General features: G+C 34.2%; 1 pseudogene; it reads left to right on the plus strand.

Moving 5' to 3' along the window:
• LOC141498768 (serine palmitoyltransferase 1-like) overlaps nucleotides 1–16,286 on the plus strand; it is a 64,339-nt pseudogene extending 48,053 nt beyond the window's left edge.
• The last annotated feature ends 3,684 nt before the right edge of the window (nucleotides 16,287–19,970 follow it).

Consider the following 19,970-nt stretch of genomic DNA (forward strand, 5'->3'; position numbering starts at 1 on the left):
GGGGGGGGAGCATCTTGGAAGGACTCAGGAAATGTCTGTCCCATTTTGGGGTAGGGCAAGTATGACCCAGCACAGGCAGGTGTGATAAAGACAGCAGCAGGCTCTCAGACCCAATGCAGATCACCAACCAAAGCCCCTTAAGTCCCTGTTCAGCAGGCTAACTGAAAGTCTCCAGGTCTAGCATAGAAGATGTATTGAAAGCCCCAGAACCCCAGCTAAGGGGGAAGCCACTAACACCTCAAGCCTGAACTGCAGAAAGTTTTTAGTTCTCTCACCTCCTGAGAAGCTTGGGTCCATGCTCCCCTGTGACCCCTGAACAGAGCTCAATTTTAAAAACCATGAACTAGGCAAAGCATGAGTAAGAAACAAGAGGAAACCCTAACTATAGACATCTTATAAGGATAAAGAAAATTAAAAACTTCTTCTCAAAGGAGGATACTGGAAATATCCCATTGTGAAGCCTCAGAGGGGAATATGAATTTGTCTCAAGTTCAAAAGGCATCTTGGAAGAGATCAAAAAGGATTTTAAAAATCAAGTAGAGTGGAAGCTTGATGGTGCAGTGGCCAGAGCACCAGCCCTAGAGTGAGGAGGACCTGAGTTCAAATGTGGCCTCAGACACTTAATAATTAGTAGCTGTGTGACCTTGGGCAAATCACTTAACCCCATTGCCTTAAATAAATGAAATAAATGAATAGATAAATACTTTTTTAAAAAAATAGAACTGACCAAGAAGATGGTGGAATAGGTCAAAAAATTCCAAGCTCTCCAGAATACCTTCACAAACAAGTTATAAAAGACCCTGAGGGTGAATGAATAGTAGCAAAAATAAACATAAGTTGAGGCAGAACTGTGCTCCTCCTGGGACACCTAGAGATCAGAAGGAAGATATGGAAGTAAGGCTGGAGTAAAGTGTAAACACCTCCCTGAAACAGCAAGAAACAAGCCCTGAGACTAGCTGGATTGTAAGGTATCCTCTGCCCTACACGCAGGAGTTCTCACCTCACATTCAGGCTTCTGAGAGAGAGAAGAGGGAATACCTCTCCTAATAAGGAATTCAAGGACCAGCTGTGCTGCCAATGCAGTCCTTGGCAAGAAGGAAGCAATACATGCCCAGTGAGTGCAGAAGAATTGGTGCCCGGGGACTTCATTGGTTGTAGACACTTAAAGCTTGGTCTTTGTTTCAGGCTAGAGGGAAGAATTGAAGATTATAGCCATTGGAGGGATTTCAGGGAATAAGAGAATTTCTAGCACAGGGCTGAGGGTTTATTGGTATAATTGGGCCCTGAAAAACATTTCTGAGGCCAGAGACACCATCCCCCACACCCCAGAACCAGAGGTGAATATAACAAGAAGCTGCTAATAAAAATTAAAATAAACAGACAAAGTAAAAGGAATCTAAACATAGATAGTTACTGTGGAATAAAGAAGACCAGGGTTTAATCTTCAGAGGAAGATGGTGAAGCAGAAACAGCCTCTTCTACTCCAAAGAGTAATGTCAAAAAGAATAGAACTCAGAAAAGACTTTAAAAGTCAATTAAGGGGCGGCTAGGTGGCACAGTGGATAGAGCACCGACCCTGGAGTCAGGAGTACCTGAGTTCAAATCCAGCCTCAGACACTTAATAATTACCTAGCTGTGTGGCCTTGGACAAGCCACTTAACCCCATTGCCTTGCAAAAACTTAAAAAAAAAAAAGAAAAAAGTCAATTAAGAGAGATTGAGGAAACTCTCCCAGACTACTTTGTGTGTGTGTGTGTGTGTGTGTGTGTGTGTAAAGAAAGTTAAGTGTGGCGGAAACTTAGATTAGACCAACACCTCACATCCTATACCAAGTTAAGATCAAAATGTGTTCAGGATTTAGACATAAAAGACAAAATTGTAAGCAAACTAGGAGATCAAGGAATAGTTTACCTGTCAGATCTACAGAAAGGGAAATAGTTTGTGACCAAGGAAGAGATGGAGAACATCATTAAAAGCAAACTAGATAATTTTGATTATATTAAATTAAAAAGCTTTTCCACAAACAAAAACACTAACCAAGATCAAAAGAAATGGAGTAAATTGAGAAACAATTTTTATAACCAGTATTTCTAACAAAGGACTCATTTCTAAAATATATACAGAACTGAGTCAAATTTGTGTGTGTGTGTGTGTGTGTGTGTGTGTGTGTGTGTGTGTGTGTATAAAACCATTCCCTAATTGACAAATGGTAAAAGGTTATGCAGAGGCAATTTACAGATGAAGAAATCAAAGCAATCCATAATCATATGAAAAATTGCTCTAAATCATTACTGATTAGAGAAATGCAGATTAAAGCATCTCTGAGGTACCACCTCACACCTCTCAGATTGGCCAATATGACCAGAAAGGACAGTGATCAATGTTGGAGGTGATGTGGGAAATCTGGGACACTAATGTGTTGTTGGTGGAGCTGTGAACTCATCCAACCTGAGAAATTTGGAACTATGTCCAAAGGGCCACAAAAACGTGCATACCCTTTCATCTAGCAATACCACTACTGGGTCTATACCCTGAAGAGATTATGATAAAGGATTGGAAATTGAGTGAATGTCCATCATTTGGGAAATGGCTAAACAAATTGTGGTATATGTATATATGTATGTTATGAAACACTATTGTTCTATTAGAAACCCATCCCCAGGAGAGATGGGAATTTAGAGAAACCTGGAAAGAGTTGCATGAACTGATGCCGAGCAAGATGATCAGAACCAAAAGAACATTGTACACCCTAATAGCAATGTGGGGTTCATCAATCTTAATGGACTTGCTCACTTTATCAGTGCAACAATCAGGAACAATTTTAGGGTATCTGCAATGGAGAATACCATATACATCCAAAGAAAGAATTGTAAAAAGACATCTTATTATGTAATTTTGCTATCATATTTTATTTTTTCCTTAAGGATATGATTTCTCTCTCAACACATTAAACTGATCACTATTTAGCATGGAAATAATGTAAAGACTATCAGACTGCCTTCTGTGGGGGATGGGGGAGGGAAGTGAGATTGGGACAGGAAATTGTTAAGGAAACAATAAAAAAAAAGAAAGTTAACTAGAAAAAGAGATCCAAAATCAGGAAAAAATTGAGTTCTTGAGAATTGGAATTGGACAAGGGAAAGTCAGTGAAATTAGACCAAGAAACAATAAAACAAAATGAAAAGAATGAAAAAAATAGAAGAGAATGTGAAATACCTCTTAAGAAAAACAACTGACCTGGACAACAGATCAAGAAGAGAAAATGTAGGGCAGCTAGGTGGCACATTGCATAGAGCACCAGCCATGAAGTCAGGAGGACCTGAGTTCAAATCCACCTCAGACACTTAATAATTCCCTGTGTGATCTTGGGCAAGTCACCTAACCCCACTGCCTTGCAAAAAAAGAAAGAAAGAAAAGAAAGCATAAGGATAATCAGGGGTACCTGAAAGTTACAATTGAAAAAAGACTTGATACAACATTATAAGAAAGAAAGAAAATTTTCCTATCCTGAATTCTTGGAACAAGAGGGGAAAGTAGAAATAGTAAAAATTCACTGATCATTTCCTGAAAGGAATCTTGGGAAGAAAACTGACAGTAATATCATAGCTGAATTCCAAAGCCCCAAAATTAAGGAAAAAATATAAAGAACAAAAGTAAAAAATTATTCAAATTTGGAGGAGTCTCAATTAGACATACACAAGACCTAGCCATGACTATGTTAAAGGACCACAGAAAAGCAAAAGAACTGGGGTTCTGGCCGAAAATATCATACCCTGCATAATCCTGAACTCAGAAAAATAAGACATTCAATGAACTGACAGACTGTCAGGATTTTGTGGCAAAAAGACCTGAACTTAATAGAAAATTTGGCATAAAAGATGCAAGTGAAATGAAAGGTAAACATCAAAGACTAGTAATTAATTACAAGGCACTCAATAAGGACAAATTATTTACTATTTGTACATGGTAATGTAAACCTTATGTCCAAGATTGGTATTAGTAATTGGGAGTTCAAAAGAGCAATTAGGGTAGAACTTGAGTATAATAGTGTAGGAAAAGATAAAAAAAATTGAGTTATCATCTTATTCAAATGAGATATAAGAGGAATAATTGATACAGAGGAATTGGGAAAATAGAATTAATAGTTCTGGAAACTTATTGTCATTGGGAATGGGATGAAGTAGGAACGATTTGTTGAGTATGTTTGTGTGTGTATTTACATATATGTATAGTACATATTTATAGGTATAAAATCCTTTTAAATTCAGATAGAAATTAAAGGAGTTGATAGGGAAGGTATTGAATTAGAGAGTGAGGGAATAGGATAAGAGGTTATGTAGAAGAGTATGCAGATCAATGGGGAGGGAGGGTGTAGCAGGGTATGTAAGGGAGGAATTGTTCAAAAAGCAATAGATTAAGGAATAGAAGTAAAGTAGAGAAGTAGTGGGAGTTATTAGTTTCAAATGTTATAAAAATGAGAGATGCAAATCAAATACATAGAAATCTATGAATATGTATATATATGTATCTATGAATGTGTATATGTGTACAGGTATGTGTGTATGCATATATATAAAATGTTGGTATATCTATGTTATCTATATGTGTGTCTATGTAAGTTTGAATATAATTATATGTGTATATATATATATATATATATATATATATATATATATATATATATATATATGGATGTAGACATCTAAACTTAATTGTAGGTTTCAAGGGGGAAGGGCAGTAAACAATGTACAGCAGAGTACAGAAGAAAACCTGCAAGGAAACAAATTAAAAATGGACAATTTTGAACACAATGTATAATATTTATTATATAGACTTCCTTGAAATGGAAAATTGCTTTATATTATGAATCCTTTCATGTTTTGCTGTGCACATGATAATTTTTTTCTTATTTTGTATTAAAGTTTTAAAAAATATAAAATATAGAATTGGCCAGATGGAAAAAGAGATATATAAGCTAACTGAAGAAAATTATTCCTTGACAATTAGAATTGGGCAAGTGGAAGTTAATGACTTTATGAGATATCAAGAATCAGTCAAATAAAATAAAAAAATGAAAAAAATAGAAGAAAATGTAAAATATCTCACTAGAAAAACAACTAACCTGGAAAAAAATCCAGGAGAGAATTTAAGAACTATTGGACGGTAGAAAGCCATGATCAGATAAAGAACCTGGACTACATCTTTCAAGAAAGAACCATAGGGTAAAATAGTAATTGAATGAATCCATTAATTACTTCCTTCCTGAATGGGATCTCAAAGAGAAAACACCAAGGAATATTGTAGACAAATTTCAGAAATATTAAGTCAAGGAGAAAATATTGCGGGACATTCAGTGAAATAGTAAATATTCAAGCTTTTCCTGATAAAAATAACTAGAGCTGAACAGCAAATTCGATCTTCAAATACAAGATTCAAATAAAAAAGTAAAAAGGAAAGGGAAAAAATGTTATACAATAAGATTAAATTGTTTATATCTTACACAGAAAGATGATATTTGTAAATCTTGAGAACTGTATCTCTGGTAGAAGGAATATACTTGGAGGATATGGGCACAAGCTGAATTTGATGTAAAAAAGTAGAAAATTATAGAAATTTGATGTAAAAAAGTAGAAAAATTATAGAAAAAGTAGAAAATTATAAATGTTTTGTTCTATTTCATGCAGTTATCATGAGTTTCTTTTTTCAGATTTTATCATATACTTGTACTACTCACAATGTAAATATGAGTTCTGCATTTGCTTCACTAATCACAGTTATAGTTAGAGTGCTTAATGATTTATTATTTTGAATTTTAATTACAATCACATTAAATTTAGTTTCAAGTTATTCAAATTATTTCTTAAAATAACTATTTAATCCTAATTACTTGTCTAATTTAATGCAAATGATGAAATTCTCTTTTTATTTATATCTGTCCTTGTAATATTGGACAGTTGTTTTCCTAGAATTAAATTTTAGGATTTTACTTTTATTAGAGTGATGTTATCTAAACATGTATAGGATTGATGCTAAAAAGTTTTCCTTTTTATATCTGCCTTAATAATGTTGAACAAATGATCTAGGATATTTTTTGAGGTTTGTTTTTCTCTTTTAAAGATGTTCTCTGACCCTTTTTACAGATTGATGACATTGATCTAATCAGCACTAACATGGAGAATTCCTTAGCTTCTATTGGAGGATTTTGCTGTGGTAGATCTTTTGTAATTGATCACCAGGTATGATTGACATTGTTTGCCTGAAAATTTAAGTTGACTGCAGAGTTCTTATTTCCTAATTATTCTTGAAATCATATTGCTAAGAATGAAATGGTGAAGAAGAATGATAATAGAAATATAGAATCATTTTCCACTTCATTAAGGACTGAGTTACAGAATTCTTAGACTAGAATAGGAATAGGAACAGAAGAAAAGAATAGCAATAGAAACAGAAGAAAAGAAATTTCAGACTCAAACTCACTAAAGGATTCTTGATTTAGAGGTTGAAAGGGATCTTAAACATCATCTTCCTTCCACAATTTACAAATGAGAAAACTAAATCTTACAGGTGAATAACAAAAGTGGGATTAAACCCAACTTCTCTGATACCAAATCCAGATTCTTTTTAGTATACCTCATTGCTCTCTGTATTTGTAAGAATTTAAAGTCTATTCTGCTGCCTTATCTTGTTATTGAAGATTATGGCAGCAGATTGGATTTGGATATGGTCCTAGCTATAGAATGTGTCTTATTGTTGGAGGACCAGTTTAGCTAAGTATAGAGAGGCTTATCACCATTATCATTTCTTTGACCATGTAATGAAGAAAAATACAGTCTCATGTAGTAGTCCCTTTCTGCTTCTAAAATGGTGACATGACTGTTTAATAATGTATAAATATTAATTTAATCATTTGATAACAAAAAATATTTTATGCTGAAAATATTGAGTTAATGAAACCAAAAGATAAAATGAAGTTGTAACTAAAAGAAATAATGTCTTTCTCTATAAAGACAAAAAAAGGAGTTGGCAAAAAAAAATATTTTAATAGATCCAAAGTCAGCAGTAAACATTATTTTGTGGAAAGGATATTAGTTACCAAATCTTCTATTTCAGTGCTCATGATAAACATTTACAAAAAAGGATAATGAAAAATAATTACAGCTTATGTGTCAACATAATAGTTTGGAAGTACCTATCTACCTATGTGGGAGTCCTTTCATTAATCATCTGTCTGTATAGGTAGAACATTGCCTTGTTACAGCAAATGTAAAAATAAATACCAAGTTGGAAAAAATAAGAATATGACTTGCATTTGAGGCTACTTACCTCTAATCTGTTGAAAAAAAACAATTTGATGCTGAAAATGAATAAAATGATAGTCATAGTTCCTAAGGAAATTTAGCTTTTATAAATCATTTGCCACAAAAGGAAGACCAAAAACAATTCAAAAATTGCTTCAGTCAATAAATAGTTGTTTTCCTTGCTAAATAGACAGCAATAAAGGGTAATTTTTTTCACCTCTATTGAAATTATTTAATTTTTCCACTTTCATGAAAAAGGTAGTGTTTAGCATTCATCAAGTTTGTGAGTTCCATATTTTTCTACCACCCTCCCTTCCTTATCCCTTCCCTGATGAACAATCAGATAAAAAATGTACGTGTACAATTGTGATTAACATAATCCCATATTAGTCATGTTGTGAGAGGAGTTAGAATTAAGGGGGGGAAACCATGACAAAGAAGGGGAAAATAATAGAAGTTTTTAAAAAAGTGACCATAGAATGTTTTGCTGTGCATTCAGAATCCATAGTTTATTCTCTGGATGTGGACAACTTTTTCCTTATCAAATCTCTTGGGATTGTCCTTGATCATTGAACTGTTGAGAGGAGTTGCATTCATCATAGTTGATCATCTCACAATGTTATATAGTTAATGTCCCAATATTCTCTTGGTCCTGCGTACTTCACTCAGCATGTCTTTCCATGCTTCTCAAAATCTAGCTGCTAATGATTTCTTAGGGAATAATAATACTCCATAGCATTCATATACCTTAACTTGTTAAACCATTTCTCAATTGATAGGTATCCCCTCAAATTCCAATTCTTTGCCATGGGAAAAAAAAAGCTGCTATAGATATTTTTGAACACGTGAGACTTTTCCTGTTTTTTGTGATCTCTTAGGGATATAACCCTAGTAAAGATATTGCTGTGTCAATTTTGTTGTCCTTTGGGCATAATTCCAAATTGTTCTTCAAAATGACTGGATCAAAAAGGCAATATTCTATTCTATTTCATTAATAAAATCTGACAGAAGAGGAAATAGACATTATGAGCAGTACTGCATCATAAAATACTAAGAAACAATAAAGGAAATCAAAATTTTTTTTAAAATCTTGGTGAGAGGGGCGGCTAGGTGGTGTAGTGGATAAAGCACCGGCCCTGGAGTCAGGAGTACCTGGGTTCAAATCCGGTCTCAGACACTTAATGATTACCTAGCTGTGTGGCCTTGGGCAAGCCACTTAACCCATTTGCGTTGCAAAAACCTAAAAAAAAAAAAATCTTGGTGAGACAATCCAGATAAGCCAGATAATTCCAAAGTATGAAATTGTGAAGAAGATAATATATTTTTTAAAATAGAAAAGATTCCTATAAAATTATTTTTCCCCATCAATGACAGAGAAATTAGTAAATTAGGACTTTAACATCACATGAGCACATAGCTAGACCAGAAAAAAGCATATTCTTTGTGTATCTGTATTGGAGGCCACAATTTTAAAGTAATTGAGCAATTAAATTTCAAGGTATCTTTCTGAAAGGATAATACCAAAAGCTTGGGTAAAAATCATTGGACATTATTACTATTGAAAAAAATGTATTAAAAATTATTAATAAGTGCAAATTATAGTTTATTTTTCCAAGTCTACCAAATTGTTATGAGGCTATTCTACTTAAAGTCCTCCTTGATGAAGATTTAAAAGAGAATAGGAAGATTTTTGTAAAAAATATTCTATAAAATATTACATCTTTACAGTCATACAGTTGCCTAAAAGGTACAGAGAACACAAAGTTTTATTTTCTATATTTACTATAAAAAATTGCAACAAGAACTTCCAAGAAACATCCCCCTCCCCCAAAAAAATTTAATATCAATATTTTTCTAATAATTCTGAATGGTTGCAAGTCATGGAATATCATACTTCAAAATGAATTATTAAAGTCTTCAAGGCACCACCATCACTAGTTACCTATTGGACATTTCCAGTTATATTTTCCATAAGCATTTCAAATTTAGCACATCCAAAACTGAACTCATCATTTCTCCAAAACCTACTTGCCTATTTCTGTGGAGAGTACTCCATCCAATTACCCAAATTTACACTTCATTATCATACTTTACTCCTCACACTCTCTTATTCTACATATCTATTTTGCTGCCAAAACTTGTCATTTCCACCTCTACAATATCTTTTAGATCTATTATTTTTCTCTCTTCTCACATGCCTATTACCCTAGTTTAGTGCCTTATTTCCTCTTAGGCTTAGTCAGGGCCCACCAGGGCCTAGACTATTGTGGTAGCTTCCTAATTGATCTCCTTGCCTCATATCTCTTGTCTGTAACTTTAATACAGCTATAAAAAATCTCTTAAACTTACTTTTAACATCCCCTACATACGCACACATCAACAGCTTACCATCAACTGCTAATCTCAGCTAAATAAAATTCTTTAAAAAGTGCTTTTAGGGGGTATCCAGGTAATGTAGCAGATAGAACACTGGCCCTGGAGTCAGGAGTAACTGAGTTCACATCTGGCCTCAGACACTTAATAATTGCCTAGCTGTATGACCTTAGGCAAGTCATTTAACCCCATTGCCTTAAATTTAAAAAAAGGTTAAAAAAGTGCTTTTGATTCAGTAGAGCAAAATGCTGCTTTAAAGGTTCTCCTCCAACAAGCTGTTCCTTTGCAAAATTCCTCAAAAGACTTAATACTTTCAAGATCATTAATATTAAACAAGGTATAAAGCAAGTGGTGGATATACTCTCACTAAAGGTGTTCAACACTATCTTGGAAGAAATACATTCCCTGGAACATTATGGAACCTCTTGAATGAAATCCATAAATAGTCAAAAGAATTTAGTCTCAGTCTATATACAATAAAAAATCATGTCATTTGGATTATAGCACAAATTATATAGAAAATATATAGAACATATAGAACAAATTCATCAGATTTGTTAGATAGGTAGAACCTCTATCTATATATCTTGGACAAATGCCCCATATGGACAAAGATTTACTAACTAAAAGTGATTTAAAACTAGACTTTAAAAGGTCTTGAAAACTTGAGAAAGTGCCTCTTTTTAATTCCTAGTGCCTGCCATTCTTGGTTTACAGTACCTCTTCAGTTGAATTCATTAGAATAAATAGATTTAAAGTAAAATAAGAGGAATATTTCTATCTATATACTAACATAATTAATATATACTAACATAGCCTTAGTAGGAATTAATAGATATGAGAAAAAAACTTACAAAGAGAGAGAAAGAGAACATTAAAAGACTCTCCCTACTCCCCAATGTTTTTCTCTGTGTTGTTAAGTTTTGAGTATCAGATGCCCACAAATTTCAAAAACCTTTAGATCAACCTTGACGACTCTTTGAACCGAAGCAGGTTAAACTGATGTTCTATAACCAGTTCAACATCATAAGCAATTTTTTTCTTTACTGTGATCTTAGGCATTTTCCATTCTTTCTTCTCATCTAAGCATTAAAAATCTTACTGACTTTAGCTCTATATTTCTGCAAGTCTATTTTTTCACATGTTTTGTTATACTCTGAGGCAACTCTGTAGAGTTTTGAGTATTTAGTTTTACAAAGGACATTGACAGAGGAATAACCAGAATAGGTATGTGAGAGAGGAAGAACTTAAAACTGTTTTGGGGGGTTTGTTTGAAAGAACTAGGAATGTATAACATGGAGAAGAGAAGACTTAAGGAGAGTGAAGGTCTTTGGTGCTGTGGTTTGTAGTGGAAAGATTATTGCATTTTAGGTTAGAAGGGAGCTGGGTGAGAATCCCATGTTTTCAGTCTGCTAACTTTATTTTCATATATAAGTCATTCATGAAATCTTAATTTGTTTCACCATATTTGATGAATGATAATAGTAACTGTATTATACAACATGAGAGACACTGGCACAGGACCACCAGCATGTTGTCCCATCATCAGAGAGGGTGTTGTACTCTCTGAGTACAGTGCCTGTTCCCTAAGCATAGCATAAATCACAGCTGTTTAGAAAGAGGACCATGAATAGAGGACAATGGGATTATGGCTGGGTTTTAAGATTGAATAAAGTGGTGGTGAGAAGAATTTGTTTCTTACTCTCGGTTTTATTTCTTCACAGTGACTTTCTGGTCAAGGATATTGTTTTTCAGCCTCTCTACCTCCCTTATTAGCTGCAGCTGCTATTGAGGCCCTCAACATCATGGAAGAGAATCCAAGTATTTGTTTATTCTGGGAGATTTTAGTAAAAAAAAATCATAGTTCTTTGACATCAAATTATTGGTTTGATTTCTTTTAGAATTACCTAGAGGAAACATCACCTATATTTTTGTCTGAACTTTTGGTTTCATATCCCAAACCATTTCACAATGTGATTAAAATGCATCCCATGGAAAAAATTCTCTGTTAGAGAAATACTGCCTTTCATGGATTTATGGTAGTATTTCTTTCTCACTTTTGATTCTATTTCTTGATTTTCATAAGAAAAGAGAGAGAGAAAAATAAATAAATGGAATTTTTCCTCTCATTTTTCCCCTTCACTCTCTGAGCAATAAATATCAAATTAGTTTTTAGTGTTTCTAAAGGGACTTGAGCATCTTATATCATTCTTATAAGAAGACTCAGCATTGATAGAATCCATCAAAATAGGTGGTGTTTTCATCTCATTTATAGAATAGTGGATAAAGAACCTTTAAAAAAAAAGACTATCTGGGCCCTTACTGGCTATGTGAACCAGGCAAATCGCTTAATCCTTCACTGCTGCAGACAACTTTCTGACACTGTTAGTTACAGAGAAGATGCTAACCTGTATTGGTGGAATGAATTTCCTTACCTCAGAGTTCCTTGTCCCAATGAATTTTAAAGTTTAATTCCGAGCCTAATTCCTCATTTACAGATCAGAGCTTTTTTTAATCAGCAAATCATCATTTTTGTATTTATCTATGTCCTTAACAATTCCTGGGCAGGATTTTAGAATCCTAATATATATTGAATTTTGTAGACTTTTTTAAAAAAAACTTCCATTTTATTTGATATTAGAATAAATTTACTGTCATTTTCCCAAGACTTCCTGATGAAATTCTTCCAAGTGAAATAGTTTTTTTTCTGCTCTTTATGAACAATTTTCTATTCCCAGGAAACTTAAAATATATTTCAGAGAATGACTTTTCTATAAACTTTTTAATGCTTTCACTGAATGAGTTTATTTTTCTTTTTACCAGAAATTATTCATCAAAATTAGTCAATTTTCCAGAAATTAGTTATGAAATAATAAGTGATTTATCAGGAAATTAGCTAAGACTATTAACTATCATGATTCTCTTCTTAAAAAAATGTACAAATAAAATTGTAAAAAGTGTTTCTTATCTGCCACTTCTCATCCTAAAATTTCAGTATTCAGGGAAATAGAAAAATTGTATGTGTGTATATTACTTAAACATCACTTGATTTTTTTTTACATTTCCTTAGCAAATACTAAAATTTAATTTTACTTAAGCATATATTCTTAGAAAGAGAATCTAAAAATTACCTTCATTCCTACTTCTTGGCCTGATTAAGGTTCTTTAGAGTCCAGGAATAGTGCTTGCAAAACTAAACATTTATTCCTGAACCTCTTATATAGGTTCACTGGTAATTCCAGCAAAACCAAGTCCTGCCTTTGAACTTCAAATTCTGTTCAAAGTTTGTATATCTAAATGAGAAAAAGATGGATCTTTATTTTCAGTAACATATCAATAATTGTTATTGTTTCCTTAAATGCAATTCATTTGTTGTATTTAGTGCTTTTCTGGTCCTTAATCTGCTTTTCTTATAAGTCTTCAATTAAATGATTATCTATATCTATGTATATGTATGAATATACATATTGTAGCCTTCTTGAGGGGTAAGGGAAGGGAGAGAATAGTGTAAAAAGTGCATAGCAGAGAACAAAAGAAAAGTATTCATTAGAAAGATCAGAGTTCTAGTTGTTTTCTGTTTTTAACATTGTTTTTAATTATTCTAATTTCTAAACAAGGTTGTAAAATAATGTCACTGTGCCCTAAAACTATGTGTAATTTTTGTTTGTAAAAAGCCAGTAAGTATACATGAATTTCAAAAGAAATATTTCACATATTTGAAAAAAAAGTTTTCATTTTGATTTAGCCATGCTTAGACTATTCATTCTTCATACTAATTTGAAAGAAAAATCTCAAATGTTTAATGTACATGCCATTAAGTAAATAAATGTGACACATTTAAAGTCCTGACCTGTTCACATTAGAATTTTTAAGATTATTTTCAACTTTAGTAAGTCAGTATGTGTCAAGGTTCAATTGTGTGTATAATAGTGCGGTGGACCCTGTGAGGAAATTTAAAAAAACCAAAACTGGGGGAGGGGGGCAACTAGGTGACGCAGGGATAGAGTACCGGCCCTGGAGTCAGGCGGACCTGAATTCAAATTCGGCCATAGACACATAATAATTAATTAACTGTGTGACCTTGGGCAAGTTACTTAACCCCATTGCCTTGCAAAAAAACCTTAAAGAAAACTGGGGCGGGGGGGAACTAGAGATTTTTCCTACCCTTAAGAAAGTTATCTTAAGTCTTAAGTTTGATTTTTTTCTTAAGTACTAAGGTTCATTGTATATTCATGCATTTCTCATTGGTTTTACTCTTTTAAATCTTAATATTCTGTTCTTTTGAGATCTTAAATATATTACTATACATCATAGAATCCAGGTTACAGTGTATTGCTATTGATCTCTCAGCATTTTAATTTCTAGTGTTGATTTTCATTTTAATAACATTGTACATTTTAAACTATTAGAACAGATTTCAAAAATTTGACTATAAAAACTAAATCCTCTTCCTCATTTATTTTAAATGTTTAGAAGTCTAAAACCCTCTACTGTAGTGTTTCATTCATCTATCTATCCAATAAGTATCTATAATATGCCTAGTATATACTTACCATTATTAAGTACAAGGAAGATATAAAGTATTATTATTTCTTATTTATTTGTATTAACGTAGGCATACTTCTGGTAACTCAATATATAAATGTCTTGTTGGCTTCTGTTAAGTAAATGTATGTTTTTCAAATGGTTGGTTTTTGTCCTTCATTGTCAAAGAAGACCAAAGAAGACAGGGATCATGTCCCTGTCATTAATCAACAAGGATCCATCAGCACCGAGTAGTTGAGACTCACCATATGTCTTTGATCCATCAATAGCCTTCAGGGCATCATAAAAGCATTTTGATTTGTTACTTTCTACATAAAATTGTATTTCATCTTATTGAACCAAGAGCCCTATATTTCTCTAATGATATCACTATGTTTGAGACAAACTACAGTGTGTTGGACTGGCTGATCAGACCAATACAAACTCGTAATGCTCTACCACAGTTTGGGTACCAATAGTCCATGTGAATACATGGGGTGGGTACTCTGAATTTACATATGTCATGTTTCCTTTGAGCTGCTTCAATTCTGCCTTCCTCACAGAATGCACCACCCTCACTACTGAGGGCACGCCATGCTGGTGGTCCTGTGCCAGTGTCTCCCATGCTGAACAATCAATTCTAAAGTTCTTCAATGAGACCTTTAAGGTGTCTCAGTATCACTTCTTCTGACCCCCCTTGTGAGTGTTTTCCCTGTATGAATTCCCCATAAAACAGTCTTTTTGGCAAGTGTACATCTGGTAATTGTAACAACATATACAACCCATCATAGTTGTACTCTCTGTAGTAATGTTGGAATACTAGGTAGTTTAGCTTGAGAAAGGACCTCAGTGTCTGGTATCTTCTTCTGCCAGGTGATCTTCAGAACTTTAACACAATTTAAATGGAAGCAATTCAGTTTCCAGACATAGTACTGATAGACTGTCCAGGTTTCACAGGCATACAGCCATGAGATCAACACAAACGGCTCTGTAGACCTTAAGTTTAGTAGTCTGTCTAATACCCCTTCTATTTCATACTTTCTTTTGGAGTCTCCCAAATACTGAGCTAGCTCTGGCAATGCATGTATCAACTTCATTGTCAATGTGTACCTCCCTGGAAAGGATACTGCCATGGTAAATGAACTCATCCACAGAACTCAATGCTTCTCCATTTGCTGTAATTGATGGTTCCACATAGGGATGGTATGGTTCTGGCTAATGGAGCACCTGTGTTCCTTAGTGTTAATTGGAGACCAAAATGAATCCAAGCAGCAGAGAATCGATTTGTACTTTATTGCATCTCAGCTTCAGAGGCTGCATTAAGTGCACAATCATCTGCAAATAGAAGATCAAGCACCAATACTCCCTCCACTTTGGTCTTGGTTTGTAGCCTTTTCAAGTTGAAGAATTTGCCATCAAGGCTGAATCTGACCTTGAAGCCATGTTCATCTTCGTTGAAAGCATTTGATAACATGGCTGAAAACATCATGCTTTAAAAGTATGGAAGTGAGGACACATCTTTGTTTTACTCCATTGGTGACTGGAAATTCTCGAGAGCATCATCTACTATCCAAAACCCATCATGCCATCATGGAACTGACATACAATACTGATGAATTTCTCCAGACAAACAAATGTTGACATAATTTTCCATAAGTCCTCACTACTGATGGTATCAAAGGCCTTGGTCAGATCTACAAATGTTGTATACCGACCTCTGTTTTGTTCCTGGTATCATTCCTAGGGTGGTTGGGCAGCAAACACCATGCCAAGGTTCTTCTATCATTTCTGAAGTTACATTGGCTGGCTCTCAGGAAGGTGACCATCTTCCAGGTGAAGGATCAGCCTATTGAGAAGGACCCTGGCAAGAATCTTACCAACAATGACTAAAAGAGAAGTACTCCTGTGATTGTCACAGAACAATTGATTTCCTTGATAGAAATGGACAATAGAAGCATCCTTGAATTCTTGGGGCAATAACTTCCTCATATCATATAACCTGGAAAATTTGTCTGTTTTTGAATATGCAATGTACCCCTACCTTGTAGATCTCAGCCGGAATAGAATCAGTACCAGGTGCTTTACCACTTGAAGGGAGCTTAATGGCATTCAAAACCTCTTCTTCAGTTGGAATTTCAGCTAGTGACTGATTGACTGCAACTTGACGTAAACAGTCAATGGCTTCTGCATTAATTGATGATGGTCTGTTAAGTACACTATGGAAATGTTCAGCCCATCTCTCTAGGATCATGTCCCTGTCATTAATCAACAAGGATCCATCAGCACTGAGTACTTGAGACTCACCATATGTCTTTGATCCATCAGTAGCCTTCAGAGCATCATAAAAGCATTTTGATTTGTTACTGTATTTCATCTTATTGAACCAAGGGCCCTGTATTTCTCTAAGCCCTGCTTGTACTTTAGTTTTGATGGAATGCCTTCTTAGAAATGGATGAACTATCTTACTGGTATATCCGGGAAGTTCTCATTTTTTCATCTAGTAGCTTCTGTATTTCCCCATCATTTTCATCAAACCAGTGTTTGAAAGTATTCTGACTCATATCTCTGAAAGCTGCCCACTCTTTTTCTGTTCAGAGATGCACTCTAATCTCTTGACATTAATTCTTCTAGTATTCATTTTTTCTTGGGACCGTCGCTTTGGTTGAACATGAATATTTAGCTTAGAGAGGTGAGTCTGTAATCAGTCTAGCATTCTGCACCACACATTGCCTTTCACTCTCACATCCTATCTGTCTCTTCTCCTTACAACCACATAGTCTAATATTTGCCAATGTTTGCTACAAGGGTTCATCCAGGAAGTTTTATTGCACAACTCTTCAGTAGTAGTTGACCATTGCTATTGCTGTTTCCTGCTGCCATGTCTGGTAATCTGAGCTAAATGAAATTTATAATACCAAAAATGTAAGCTTCTTTTTGAAGTAGGAGGGTAATGAAAAAGAGGTGACAAATGCCAGACTGACTTCCACACATATACTGTTAAGCCACTTCATCATAATGTAATGCCTCTTTCCTTACAATAAGAGACAATGCTTTACAAAGTGCTTTCTACTAATACAGGGAAAGGTGACTCACAGATATTCACTTCACTGTAGCCAAATCACTACCAAAATTTGTTTTTGTTCTAGTCAGTCAATCAAAAACAAACTTCTACTGTGTGCCAGGGGATAAGGCTAAACACTAAGCTTAAAAAGAAAGGTAAAAGACAGTCCCTGCCCTGAAGGATCTTCAAATCTGGGGGAAGATTGCACTAAAGGAAACTGTAGGAGGAAAAGGGAGGGAACATATTCCCTGTTAGGTCATTACAGAGAGATCCAGACAAGTGCAGCTGGTTAGGAAATTGATAAGAAAGGTCTTGTTCCAACCTTTAGGTCTCATCCCAACCTCCCAGCCTTGGAGAACATGATCGTTTATTGCAAGATTTTGTGTTTCACTTTACAAAAGTGGAACATGCCTGGTTAGGTCATGGAAGTCCCCATCCTTGACTTGTTATTGCCAAATATATCTATAGAAAATGCCTTGAGTAGAAGTGCCAGTGAAAAGAGAAGCACAATTGTATATCACAGCTGTTCCCATGGAATTAAGGCTAAAAATAATTAAAGTTATTATGGGTATGACTACATAAATAATAAAATTCTCTGTATGATTAATTTTTCATAAAAAGTTTTTGTTATTGTTAACCATAGGCATACTATCTGAAATATAAATGTAGTAACAAAATTGATAATGAGATATTCTTTATAATGGATTTAAAAGAATGTGTGAATGAGACTAGAATAAATTAAACCTAATGCTAGAGCAGAGGTTCTTAACCTTTTTTGATTCATGAACGCCTTCTGACAAAGTCTATTTAACTGTTATTGAAGGAAAGGCTAGTTTATAGAATTTAGTTAGTGGAAAACAAAGATGTAATTTTTTTCTCATTAAAAATCATTGTTCCCCTGAAATGTGTTGACAGAGGTATGAGTCCTAAATTAAGAGGTATGAGTTGAGAGACTATTTTGTTTGTTTCTTAGTAAACCATAAAATATTATGTAAATCTGAATACTACTTTATTCACTGGCATAATAATACGATTGTGAGTCACCTTTCCCTGTATTAGTAGAAAGCACTTTGTAAAGCATTGTCTCTTATTGTAAGGAAAGAGGCATTACATTATGATGAAGTGGCTTAACAGTATATGTGTGGAAGTCAGTCTGGCATTTGTCACCTCTTTTTCATTCCCATCCTACTTCTAAAAGAAGCTCCATTATCTCTCAAGGAAATGAAATAGTTAACTGTTTTGTTTGTGTTCAGCCACTATCACTTCCTCCAAAGTATATTGCTTGTGGCTGCCAGATGAAACTTCTTTGTACCTATCTCTGTTCTGTCAACCTTTTTGCTCAAAAATCATTTCTGTTTCCTTCCAATTACAATTCATGCTTCATAACCTGGCATTTAATACTCTCCTTGATAGACCCTGGCCTTTTTTTAACCTCTGCTTCAGTCACACTGTCCTATGTCCTAACTGTTTCCTTCTTAGCAATACCTTCTTCCCCCTTCTTTGCATGCTGAAATATTGCCTATACTTTAGATTCAGCTGAAATGCTTCCTGAAATTTTCCTTGATTTTTCCTGCTTTTATCTCCAGCTTCTCTTAAAATTTTATTCTGTTTAAACTTTTGTCACATTCTGACTTGCATTACCTTTATTTATATTATAGTATTTGTTATAAATTATATTAGTATATATTAGTAATATGGTTATTGTAGTATATTAGTCATATTCAATTAAATTCAATAAATTCCTAGAGGTGAGAATCACAGAATTATAAGAAAGACATTAAGTAAACTGAAGAGAATACAGAAAAGTACAATCAAGATGATAAAAGACCATGATTTCATGCCATATGATAACTGTCATCAAATATTTGAAAGACTTCCATGTGGAAAAAGAGTCAGACTTAACTTTTGCACCAGCATGTTCTTTCTACAGAGAGATAGATTTGGACTTGTCATAAGGAAAAACTAACAATGAAAGCTAGCTAAAAGTGAAATGGGTATCTTAAAGAGGTCGAGTGGTCTCAGAATCATAGAAAATAAAAATTGGAAGTACTCCGGAATCCATCTAGGTCAAACCCACATCTGATCAAATATTCCTTCCCCACAACACACTCAAATAGTAATCTGCCACTTATTCCCCCTTCCTTGGGGTCTTCAGAGAAAGGCTTGAAGACTTTTTTTTATTAAGTTGTATGTGTAGGGGATTTTTGTACAGGGATTTATCTCTGAGATTCCTTCTGATACTTCATGGTAATGCTATCTAAAATACAGACTCACAGTGCAGTTTTATGTGGCCCACCTATGAGTTTTATTTTTCATGAGTGAAAAAAATAAAATAATAATTTGCATGGAATGCAGATTTTTTAAATTCCATTTCTGATAAATAATCTCATTGATATTAATTTTCTTTGGTGTTTTTAGGACAGAACATATCACATAGAAAATTTTCAGTTGATCTGTGGGATACATTCTGCCTGTACAGTGGAGACTCGTCAGTATGCACCTACTTCATACAATTATGTTGTCACTGTTGTTTTGCGTTTGCTTTCACACTTTGTGCCTTCACATGTCATATTGATGACTCTCATTCCCCCATTTTCTAAGAAGTTATGAGGCAGTCTTTTATATCTAAGTACCTTGACCCCAGATGACTACTTCTGCTGAAAGTGGACTGAATTTTTTATTCTGGGTGTGGCCCTCAAATAATTTTTTTATTTT

Source organism: Macrotis lagotis, chromosome X, assembly GCF_037893015.1.
Source record: "Macrotis lagotis isolate mMagLag1 chromosome X, bilby.v1.9.chrom.fasta, whole genome shotgun sequence".
Lineage (NCBI taxonomy): Eukaryota > Metazoa > Chordata > Mammalia > Peramelemorphia > Peramelidae > Macrotis > Macrotis lagotis.